At 34.7% G+C, this 13,552-nt stretch overlaps 1 protein-coding gene across 1 annotated transcript in view; it reads left to right on the plus strand.

The window, feature by feature from the left end:
* The window catches only part of LOTGIDRAFT_165237 (hypothetical protein), a 35,791-nt gene that overhangs the window by 16,732 nt on the left and 5,507 nt on the right, over positions 1-13,552 (plus strand). The window lies entirely within an intron of this gene.

The raw sequence follows: 13,552 nt of genomic DNA on the forward strand, positions 1-13,552 counted from the left end.
ATACACCCACCAATACATGCCCGGCAGACGTCCATTTCCTTTAAAGGGAATGTCCATGGAGAATAGTGATACATATAAGAATTGGTTAGTTTTTCAGCTAGGCTGACCCCTCTGGGCTCCTGGTCTATTCGTTTGGTGTTTTTCTGTATTATTGTTCATAAGAGCAGCTTCGTTATCTACACTAATTAAGAATTGTCCTAGGTTTTTGGTTTTGGGTTTGAAGTTTTGATTTAGAAGCGACATTGGTTCTTATAGAAATGATGGATGTTATTGCAGTTAAAGAGGTTATGTTCTAAGCTGTCTATTTCTTTATCACATAGTGTACATAGAGGGGAAGTAATATATTTGATCTTATTTCTGGTGCTAATTATTGCTAATATTAAACTCGGGAAATACATGTATATTATGACTTTTACATCTTGTATTTATAATGTACTATATCAATATAGACTGTTTTATTATATTAAGATCGTTATCTTGTAAGAAAATTAGTTACCTTGTTTTAACAACACAGTCATTTTGGCTCACGAAACAACACTTGACACAATTTCTCTTGTTTAATGAGTTTTTAATTATTAAATCATTAAGTTGTTATTCACAAACTGTGCTAAAATATCTGGACCAGAAAATTCAAAATGAAAATACTGTAGAAAAACTTGTTTTCGGTCGAAAATGAAACAAATTGAGCAAACGGATGTAAAAAAGATAACTTGCACTTTTGCTTTTAACATATTGTTATGGTGTATATTGGCTGTCACTTTTAACTTGTGAACGGATGGTTTTTCGCAATTATATAAATTGTAGGGTATCACACAATCAGTACGGACGTAGGCTACTGTAAGCATATAACCTATGACGACAGTTCTAAAATAAAAATTACTCAATAAACATCCTTAGTTGTTAATGAAGCCAGCTATCATGCATCTCAAAGATTTCGAATTTTATCATAATAAGAACATAGGCTGACATTTCCCTTTTGGCTTCAGAATACCATTGACACGTGAAAAATAAGAATGCCGATAAGATCACGTAGTAAGATTTAATCAAAGAGTAATATATGATGTATGTATATATAAGTAGACATGATGTAGAAATACCAACTGTCTAATGTAAAGGTAATACACATTATGTGTTAAGTACTTGCAGATGATATATATGAAAATGGCGATGGCCCATCGTTATACGCCCACCATTGTAATGGCAGTCAAGTCATCTGGACGGTTGACAAGAGCTATCAATAAATGAAATATTTCGGGAGTAACATTTCATACTGCACAAGCTTTATTTAAAGACTTTTTTTTAAGTTTCGGCTATATCAGTGCAGAATTTTGTCATTTTTTAAAAACAAGGGCAATAACCCATTTCAAATATTTTTCGATTTTCTGCTTTTCAATAAGGTTCGGGTATTTCTTCAAAATTTGCTGAGAATTGTGCCTTGCATGTGATTTCAAGAACAAGGGCAATAACTCATATTAAATTTTAGGTTTTTTTTAGTATCAATAGGATACATCATTGGGAGATAATTAACAATTTTACAACATTTCGTCTAAATCTGTCAAGAATTGTTAAAGTTAAAAATTGAACGAGTAGGCCAATAACTCTCATCAAATATTTTTCAATTTGTCTGATTTTCAATAGGGTTTATCCTTAGGTGATATCAAACACTGACGCCTAATTTTATCAAAATACCTTTAGAAACCAGTTCTCTATTGTGACCACAACACATTTTCAATTAGATATTTAACGCGTTTTCAAGAACAAGGGCAAGAACTCAATAGAGTGATTACAAACGCTTACACCAATTTCATCAACATCCATCAAGAAACTAGCTCTCTATTGTGTTCACAATAAATTGAACGCATTTTCAAGAACAAGGGCAATAACTCATATTAACTATTTTTCGATTGGTCTGATTTTCAATAGGGTTTAACCGCGGGTGATTATGAACACTCACGCCAAGTTTCGTCAAAATCCTTTAAGAAACCAGCTCTCCATCGTATCTCACAACAATTTTGGACAGACAGACAGGGGCGACGGCTATATACGCCCACATTAATGTGTGGGCGTATGAAAACGTTTATTCTTCATTCAACCTGAAAGCATCATCATCATAACCAGAAATTTGTGACTGGAATCTACAATTCAAAGGATCAAATAATTCACTATTATCGAATTAAGGAGTTATATTGAGTAAAGGATGAACCAAACATTGCAGATAAACGTTACAAATGTTTAGGAAACATTCAGAAGCTTGGTGTTATTGACGATTTAAAGTACATATAATTGATCCCCATAACATTTGAACATACAGCAGTGTATATTCAGAAGGCGTCTTTCAAATCAAGGGTCATGAAAGGCCATGTTTTTTGGCTTGAAAAGCAGATCTAGCAGCAATATGCACGCCACATTACAATACAGATCAACATATGATTCAAGCTGAGTTTACCCTTTAAAGTATATCTCCAATGGCAATAGAATTTCTTGAAAGATTTTATCTCCCACTGATAAAAGAAATGGTATGGCACATTTGTGTATTCTGACGTTGAGCAAATTGGTGTTAATGGTAAATAATTCCTTGTCATTGAAGATAAAACCACTTGACAATAATTCTTCACAATACCAAACCACATTTATGTTCCAACTAGAGACTTGAAAGTTTTATGTAAATATAGTTCAGACTCTTCATATTAATGCATTAAGACTTGATGTAACCTTCAATATTGCACGTATTATTTGCTGGTATCAAGGATATTCATTGTAATCGTCTCTTGCTACAGACTACTTACATATTGCGACTATTTATTTTTTAACTTCTGATATATATCACAATATTCTTTTTGCACCTGATAAAACATTCCACCATTTGAAAGTACATCCGGTGGTAAATTTTTATCGGATGTATAAACAACTTGATAACCATACTATATAGGTGTGTAACAGATGCTTTCATTACAGTTGATAATTTTTGTTCTCCAATGAATGAGATATAAATCGACCTCTGCTTATTGAAATGATGATGAAATGTTTATGGGGAAGAATTGAAGAGTGGGTAGTTTACTTTAAATAAGCGGTCTAGAAAAGCTGAAGAAGCTGGCCACTGCACTGACTTAATATTAGATGTCTGTATATAACAGTAAAATATTGAAAACGTTGGAAAACCTGACATCAACAATTAGATTTTACAGTGTGTGTTAAACTATCTAACGCTTCTGGACTGAAAACTTCAAATGACTTAAAATGGTTTTCGGAATGGAAAGAAATTGCGTGTGTTTGAGTTCTACGGATGGATTTCATAAAATTATCAGAATCATGGTTGTTCGTGTTATTCATCTGAATAAATATAATGCAATCTGACAGATAATTCTAGATGAATATTTATTTGATTTATACTGAGGCACACTTTACACTGCCGTAATGTTGAAATTCGTTTACTGATACAGAATATTACTCTCTAATAAGTAAACAAATTTCACACCTGCGGCTAATTCAAAAGTAATCTTCTCATAATATTACTATGTACGATGAAGTATCGTCTAAAATGTATGCATTATATTAACCAAAGTAATTTCCAAGGGTTTCATTTCTCATCACATAGATAAAACAAACCTTCAAAGGTTTCATATCTTATTTATATAGGCAACAAAATAAATACGAATTCTTGAGTTTTTAAATTTTATACATTAAAAGAATTTCATAAAACTGATGGTGGTTTTGAACCGTATAAATTTACACAATTAGAATGATATTGGGTCCAAATGTGATGACTTTCAATGATATTAGTCAGATCGTCGGGGAGCGAAATGAAAATATTAGGCATAAGATTTGAGTAAGTTGTTTATAATAAGAAGGCATCATGACGGAATGTTTGTTGGTGTGTATTACTGACGCAATATCAAAATGAAAAAGGCACATTTCATCACACATATTATTTACATCAGAAGGTCAAGTCTAGAGCTATTACAGTCTGATACAGTTTGATGGTATTTAACTAGATTGGAATGGTATGAAATCAGTAAGTACTACACAATCTGGTTTCTGATATTGTCTGGGATCACCAATATGTTTTATTACAATATGTCATACAGATCACTGATTATATAGGCGGAACGAACAACCCAGAAACTATGGACACTAGTATACATTTGCTCCGAGTCTTAGATTTGGCAAATAAAGACGGACAATGCCATGCAGTGAGCACTGACGAAATTTTGTCAGGAAAGTGGCATTGGCCCTGATGTTTTTTATTTACAACTGTCAAAGGATCTTAAACAAGCACAGGCTGTGGCACACAGTTTGAGTTATGGTCCCATCTGAACGAACGAAATAATTTCTTAACAGATCAACCGTAATTATTTATCATTGTGACTTACTTAGTTAGTGGAGGTCAGAGAAACTTCATAATTTTCGAACAATTGCAGTCCAACAAGTAGAAGGGAACGGAAGAAGCGTGCATTTTGAATGAGGGGACTATCTTTGTAAACGATACATTAAATCGGTCTTATTTATGTGTCAGAACAAGATTTTGTCTTACAATTATACACCACGTACCGCAATCGTGCATGAGTAGAGATACTATATTAAAAATGATGGCGAACGTCGGTGATATGAATGATGGAGTATTTATTCTTGGGTTATTACTTATAATGGCCCAGACAATATAGAATCATAGCCTTATTACCAAATCGATCATTTTGTCAAGGAACAGTTTATTATTGACTTCAATCTACAGTTGACCTATTTTCTTCTGGAAGAAGGTTTATTCTGAGCAGATAGAAATCTTTTCAACACGGGGTCTACATAGAGCCGAAATGTGATTGGCCTATTTTCATATTTTTGCTCTGGATTGAAAATATGCTCATAATTGAAAAAAAAAAACCAGTATGCTTTCTAAACGATGTTGGTCTTTTCCGTGAGTATGGAATTTTTTTCAATAACAAATAAATGCAGGAGTTCTTAGTTGGAACTTATCAGCATCCATAAGACTTCACTTTACAAAGTTTAATCAGACATTCCCCGTGAACTATATTGTTTTTATTGACTGAAAACTTTATATGTAAAACATTCTCACGGGATTGATAGCATAACTCAAGTTTAAAAACTCAATTCACTTCGCTCAAATTGATCATGATTTTTCCCTAAACGTTTGTAAAATTTATAAATCCAACTAGCTAATCATGAAGACTTTGTCTCATTTGCTTCACAAAGATATTTTGATGCGGTGTTTATGGTCTGTTCCATTTCATAGAATGAATCTTAGTACTGACTGTTACTAGGGATTTGGTATCATTTTCCAGATAGTCTTTTCTCAAGGATCCATTCTACATACTTAGTTGGCTAATCAACTATATGATATTATAGTGGTTGATGGTTGATTTAAATAGTATTAAAACACGAACAGGATTCACCACTGAAAAAAAAAATTAAATTATGCATGACCTTTTATTTTAACATTATCTATACTAGGCATTTTCTTCAATAACTGCCTTACTGATTTTTGACATTTAAAGGTTGACCTTCTCAATTAAACAAAGATTTTTGTCATTTCTACGTTTGATTTCATTGCTCATCCATATTCGCGTGTTAGGGATGATCTGAGGGTAGTGTATAATCCGAAGATCGAAGATCGCAGACCTGTATAATCCGAAGATCGCAGACCCCAACTATAATTCGCAGACCCCCTATACTATATTCGGCAGACCCAACTATAATCCGCAGACCCCCTATACTATATTCGGCAGACCCCAACTATAATCTGCAGACCCCCTATACTATATTCGGCAGACCCAACTATATTCAGCAGACCCCCTATACTATATTCGGCAGACCCCAACTATATTCGGCAGAACCCCCTATACTATATTCGGCAGACCCAACTATATTCGGCAGACCCCCTATACTATATTCGGCAGACCCAACTATATTCGGCAGACCCCCTATACTATATTCGGCAGACCCAACTATAATCCGCAGACCCCTATACTATATTCGGCAGACCCCATATAGGGGCCTACTTTTTCATTCTTTGAAGCTATTTTTTGAAGCAATGTTTGGATATGCGTCGATAATTAGACTTAGGGATGAAATCATCTAGACATCCAGAGGTATGTACAAAACATTGTAATCTCCACCTATTACGTTTTTACTTGCAAAGTATATCAAAAACTGCTTTTGGAATTTTGGGCCAGTAGCGTATTTAGTGGCAACATGCCATCCATCACAATTTGGGCATTTCCATACTATGCCTCCCTCCCCACTCTCGTTTCTCCATCGCTTTGGGTTGACATCCTTGGATGTTGGAAATGAGGAGGGTTCAAAATTGTACAGTTTCCAAAAACCATAATCTGTTGCCGAGCTTTAGTGTAACTTTCAAAGAGACCGTTTGATTACAATAAACCAAAAACAAAAACTGTTTTATTCAATGGACATAGTCACAAAATAACAAAATGCAAAATAATTCTACATGATCCTATTCTAAGGCACTCATTAATGTAATTAGTAACTACAAAATGTAGTTAAGCTGTTCGTTTAATGTCTTAATATGTGACTCAAGTAGTCGATCTCTAATATTAGCCGTAACTACAACGTTCTCGTCATGCGATGCCTTAAACACCGTGCCAAAGGCACAACTACCAGTTTCTTCTAAATTTGAAATGTCTTTCCATTTAAAATTTGAAAATTTACTCAGTTCCTTATCCTCCTTTACAGAAATTCGGGAAGGAATTCTAAACATGTATGAAATATTGGAAACCCTCTCTCAAGAGAATCAAATTTACAACTGAAGAATATATCATTTAATTTATGTAATACATGCACAGAGTGTGTGAAAGGAGCTTATATTCTATAAAGCCCAGTGACTAAGGGCAATATATGAACCAGCTGATGAAATTTTCGTTATAGTAGAGTCAGTCCTTTGAAGTCAAAGATCAATCGAATTCAAAGCCTTGGACGTGAAGTCAACTTACTGTGACCTTGAAACATTGTACTACATGTTAACCATTCAGGCACCTAATGTTGTAAATAAGAAAGAAATTCTGAAAGTGTGAAGATTTAAAAAAAATGAAGGGGGGGGGGGGGCTGCCGAATATAGTATAGGGGGTCTGCCGAATATAGTTGGGGTCTGCCGAATATTGTATAGGAGGTCTGCGGATTATAGTTGGGTCTGCCGAATATAGTATAGGGGGTCTGCCGAATATAGTTGGGGTCTGCCGAATATAGTATAGGAGGTCTGCGGATTATAGTTGGGTCTGCCGAATATAGTATAGGGGGTCTGCCGAATATAGTTGGGGTCTGCCGAATATAGTATAGGGGGTTTGCCGAATATAGTTGGGTCTGCCGAATATAGTATAGGGGGTCTGCGGAGTATAGGGGGTCTGCGGATTATAGTTGGGTCTGCCGAATATAGTATAGGGGGTCTGCGGATTATAGTTGGGGTCTGCGATCTTCGGATTATACAGGTCTGCGATCTTCGATCTTCGGATTATACACTACCTGATCTGAGAGATAGTTGCTTTCCAACTTTTTGATACTAGGTTACTGACTAACTATACCTTTTTTGAAAAGTTACAGGGCAGAGACTATATTGTCTGACTGACACAATTATTGACTACCTTATAGAATGGTATTCACAATAGAATCATCTTACCTCACTAACAAAAGATAAAAGAACAATCAATAATACATGAAGTAAGATAGTTGACAATGATGAACATAGTCTAGGTAATAAAAAATAGGTATCATGTATGAAAGGACGAATATATGTAGTTCTGTTGAATGAAATGAAATGGTGTTTTATATTCCATTTTTTCTTCAACTGTTTGGGTTAAGCTGTTGTGGTGTAAGAGAATGGTGACGTAGTCAATTCTACAATACAAAACCAGTTTATGGTTAGGGCATAAACCAGCCAAATAGGTCGTAATTGTAGGGAGTTACACTGTATTAAATTATACATTTTTACATATTTAAATTAAGACTTTTGAGCCTATGAAGACCTTAAGCACGTTCTTATTCACTAACTCTATAGACCGAAAGGAATACTCCTGAGTAGTAAAACGAAGAATGCGTTGTGAATGAATATAAATATTGAAAATGTTGTGTCGTCTGATAATGTTAGATGGAAGGAGCACTGACATCGTACCAACTTCTAACATCAGACAAGTTGCTATAAAAATAAGTTGGCAGTTTTGGTTTTCAAGCAGTTTAAAAATTTGGATTGCATCACGTGCCACTTATGATCACTCACATAATATTCTGGAACAGCCATACACTTTATGCATAACATTTCGCCAATCCAGTTGTAGATGAAATGGATTTGTAGGTCGCACCGTTCTGGGTGCTAATATTTAACAGTTAGACTGATAATGTACGACCTTGGAATGATATTTATTCAGTGAATAGACAAGATACTGAGACAAGATTTCTAAAGAATGTTTTTTTTCTCTTCTCCTAAAGGACCGAGCCTTCGAAGACATCTTTTTTCATTGATTTGATATTTCAGACAGAACGATTTCTACTGTAAACAGTTCTCTTGAGCATGATAAAATCAACTAAATACACATTGCTTTTCACGAGCTTTTAGGCTGATGTCTAACTTTTACTGAGTACACATTTCGTTTCAATTGGTAATTATTACTTTAATCGTGGATACTTACACACTTTTTAACCTCAAGTATCCTTGAATAACTTTTGATAAAGGTCTTCAATGAAATTATTAATTTGATGCAGACTACATTTTCCAAATGAAATATTTTGTGAAGAGATCAAAGCGCTTCCGGTGCCATTTAGAATAAAGATGCATCCATTGAAGTGTAGGGGGAACCAGTAAAGTAAAAGTGAGAACTATAATTGTCGAGAAGTTGTCAATTGGAAAATATAAATAACTGATAACTGATATATATTCCGTCAATTCTCATCTATAGTCGTAGCTTTCCGTAAGAGGTCAGCTCCACCCACTAATTTGCATACGAGCTTGAACTCTCTGTCGAAATTGACAAATGTAAAATCTACATTTGTAAAATCGACATTTCACACAACATCGAGCTGACACAATTCTACACTTGTAAAGTTGACAAATCGACTATTGAGGTTGAAATGAACATTTACAAATCAATCTCTAAATTACTAATATACATTTGAACTTTCTCAAATTGACAAATGTATTTTCTACAAATTACAATTCGACAAATGTACTTTTACAAATCGACATTTGTATTGTAGGTTTGAATCGGATCTTTCCATATTAATTTGTTTAATTAACTTTTGTATGTTACATCATACTGGTTATCTATAATGAAATTACAGTTGAACATAACAAATGTGTTTAATATTGGACAAAAAAGAATGGATTGTCGTCTAAATTAAATTACTTTTATGGTAAAATTACTAGCCTATAGCTGACTGGCAACATGTTCTCCCGGAAAACACTTCAAATCTTCCTGCCTAGAATTCTATCAAGATAATGAAATGTTAATAGATAAGAGCTATTTTAGATTTAAAATCGATTGATCACAATAGATTCATTTCAAATGGGATTTATATCATTCAAGGGTTCTTTTTTCAACGTCAGACTTCAATAATAACATAACGATTTAACTAAAGACTAAAATAACGTTAAAAGTATATTTTAATAAAGTTTTACATTTCATTCCAAAATAGACCATTTCAAGGTCAACTGATTTTACGTATATTTGATTTAAGTGAGACCATGAGAACATGTTTTGGTCTTCAAAACTTGTCTATTTTGGGTTGTAGGACAGGCATCTTCACAATGTCACTTCTTCAAGAACTTTGACTGCAATAATCACTTTCTCAGTGGCCTCAACAGAAAGTCTGTGAACACTAAGCCACAAAGTTGACAGCCTTTTTGTCGAGGGCTCTGATACCAGAAAGGTGGAATTCAAGGTATAAGTATGAAGTTCGTAATAGTTAGATATTGTGAAGATGCGGGACGGTTATATATCTATCAGCATCTGATTAATTTTATTTCTTTAAAAAGCAGTGTTCCAAACCGAGGAAAAGAAATTTTGCTTTTCTTCCTTTTTACCACAATTGTTAAAATTGAAAATTTTAATATAATAGAATATTTGGACGTAATACTCAATTTCATTTAATGAAATTTTTAAAAAGAAATTAAAAATCTCTTCCAAATGTCATCTTTTGATGAAGTAAATTGTATTGATATACGCACGAAATACAACTTTCTTAGACCTGTTCTGGACTAGAACCGTTATGGACAAAAGACAAATGAATATAAAGAATTGGAAACTTATTCAATAAAATCTAATTCCAAGGAATCCAATTTGTTAATGAAAAACAGACGCTTTTATTCACATTGCATGAAGTCACGTTATCTTCATATTACTTTCTTTATAAACAGTTATAACATGGTTCACCATTCTCAAATGAGAATATTCACTTTGTCTATATACACTGGGATTATGTCTTTTACATTCTATAGATACTAGTGGAATTCTATGGCCTAATCAAGTGTTGTTTAATATACTTGAATGCTTTATGGGATTCTGATCGATGAGGTATTCTCTTCAAGCTTATTAACTATTAAAATTAAAACTTGCCTTGGATATCGTATTGACATAGTAATTACCTTTGTTAACTTTATTAAGTTCGGCTGTCCTGAGCAGTGCGTGGATATCATTAGATTTAAGGATGATTTATATTTCTGACGCCGTCAACAGGCCCGTAGATTGACCAGTACTCCTGGCAAACGTGCAATCGAGGGGGGCAATTTAGCAAAGCACCTTAACAGACGATTAAACGTCGGGAAACGGACTTTCATGGAGTATTTTAGATTCGAGATTATTTTTGTTAAAACACACAAGTTATAATACGTTACATTTTTATTGCCGTTTTAGTTTAAACGTAGTGGGATACGTTTTATGGCAAAACGTTGAACAAATACGTCCAAGTTAATTTTCTGGGTACGCTTCCTGTTGAAGGCAAGAAGAACAAGATTGCGCTGGCGAAGCTGAGTCATAGATCGTCGTTGTGGTGAGTCAACGCGAGTAAGAGTTGAAAAGCTGCTTTCACACACAGCGGTACTAGAACCGAATGTGGCAACGCTTGCAGCCAGTGCATATAATTTAAGGAAAGCCAATTTCTGCTCGTATAGTTTTTGAAGAACAAGATTGGAGTCCTGCTTTTTTGTATCACCTACAGCATGCTTCCAATCTGTGTAGCCTTCAGTGATGAATTTTTATGCACTCGCAGATGTATTGTGAAACACTCGACATAGAAATCAAAAAGGGGCGTCCCTTGACACTGAATACTCGAGCCATGGAAATCGATCATTCCAGTTGTAACTTAAATGGCGACCAGACTTCGCTGGAAATTTTATTCTCGATTGCTTTGGAACGCCTTCTTTTCCAATGTCACCTGGTCTTTTCAGAGCATCTTGGTACTGTATCCGTTGTGTTGCCCGCTGTGGTTTTGATACCAGTGTCAGTCGTAGTAGTGTCGGAACCATCAAGCAATTTGTCTTTTATGATCAAATATGTATCCATTTTTCCTACGTTTGGTTGTTTGATTCATATGAATACAAATTATGATATTATATGTCTATTAGTTTAGTATTTATAATCAACCAATCAAATCTTTTGAATTTTGAGACGAGACAGATTACAATCCAGTATCAGACCAATAATTTTGTTACCAATAACGCTTTACTGCAGACTTTTTATGATTTTCAACGAACTCAATTGTATCAAATTATCTATTCTAATTTAATTAAATTTAAAAAGCTATGATGTCAGGTTTCATCCTCAGCTAAGTATAAACAGAAAGATATTTAAAAACAGTTCTTAAGTAGGCCTACAGATAGGAATACTTAGTATTTTGTTGAACCATTTCGCATAACGCAGCCCTGAAAGCCATAACCTTATTTTTCGTTACGGGGGGGGGGGGCAAGATTTGATTTAGGGATGGCAAAGCCCCCCCTAAGCCCTCCCTTGGCTACGGGCCTGGCCGTCAACCATGCGTGTCAGCGCATACAGGTGTATACTATTCACGTCAGTGAGTGCTCGCCGTGTAACATTTTCCAAATTTCAACTGTGTTGAACTTTTACGTCGTGAATTTGTATACGACAGGGATTCAACCAATCACAAGAAGCTATTAGACAACACAGACAATCGAATCTTGAAAATGCGAGCGTCTTTGCGCGTGTTTACAGTAACATGGGACAGTGGAGCTAACGCGTTTTAAGGTCTGTTGAGTGGATTTATATTATACTTCTGACGCCGTCAGCGCATAGGTTTATACTATTTATAACATTTTCCAGCGTATGCAAATTCACGCCGTGATATCTTAACACAACTCTGAAAAATGTTACGCCGACTTGCGACGATATACGGCGAGTACGCGCTGACGTGGATAGAATAAACCTTTGCGCTGACGAATGCTGGCAACCGCTGATCCTGATCGTATGAGGGCGTCAGAAATATAAATCCACCTTTACGGGGGTTGACACAGTTGTTATCGTCCATGCATCTTGTAGCCCTGTTGAAAGTCGGTGATATAATACCACAAATTATAATACACTAGAAGTATTCGATTATCTCTTATTCCTCTCAACATAATTTGATTTCCAATGAGTTAAACTCGATTATAACCTTACAATGTTTTCATCAGTATGGGATGGATATTGTTGAAGTCGTTTTAAGAGCTTATCAAGAAAAATCAATTAGACATGTGAACACGAAATAAGCGCTTTTGCCAACTATAATGAAACGAAAGCAAACCAACATTGACGTTTGTAAAAAACATTTTTGTGATGACCAACAATAAACATTTCTCCTCGTAAATGGGTCTACAGAACGAATAGTTTAAGGTATAGGTCTAGATTAATTGTCCATTGGGATGAATGTCCCTACCATATACAATATTTTTGCAAGAAAACCAATTCTGAAAGGCAAATGGAAAAATTACTTTAAATGAAAAGTGAGCAGACTGTCAAACTTTAGTCACTTTAGTTGCTACTGGGGTCTTGGTCATTTCGTAACCAATACGGTGGACCAAACGACAATATTGAGTCTGTATAAAGAGACAGGATCTGTCAGAAGCTGATCACAGCCTTCAGCTTGAGACGAATTCGTGTAAAGACTTAAATATCACAATATTAATGATGCTGGGCAAAACATGTGCTTTCCATACGGAAAATTAACTGGAAATATTGTTACCAATGGAACAAACCACATGGAGAAATCCACCGATAGATAAAAAATGATGCTGTGGATATAATGGTTAAGGCTGGTAGATTTTTTATGATGGAATTGAATTTTTAAAATACTTTATTTCAAATTGAAATGTGTCGAGATTTTATCAGTAAAGATGTGATCATCATCAGGATAGTATATATCTGGCAGTACAGACACACTTAACTTTTGTGGTCATATCAACATTTGTAATATTCGTTTCTTTCTGCGTCTGCATCGAAATATATAATGTCGATTAAGTATTGTATTGTAATTTGATTTAGATCTGTATGTTCTGGTTATGATTATTGGTAAAAATCTATGGACAACAAAACGAAAACACTTGATG

Source organism: Lottia gigantea (genome assembly GCF_000327385.1).
Source record: "Lottia gigantea unplaced genomic scaffold LOTGIsca_50, whole genome shotgun sequence".
NCBI lineage: Eukaryota > Metazoa > Mollusca > Gastropoda > Lottiidae > Lottia > Lottia gigantea.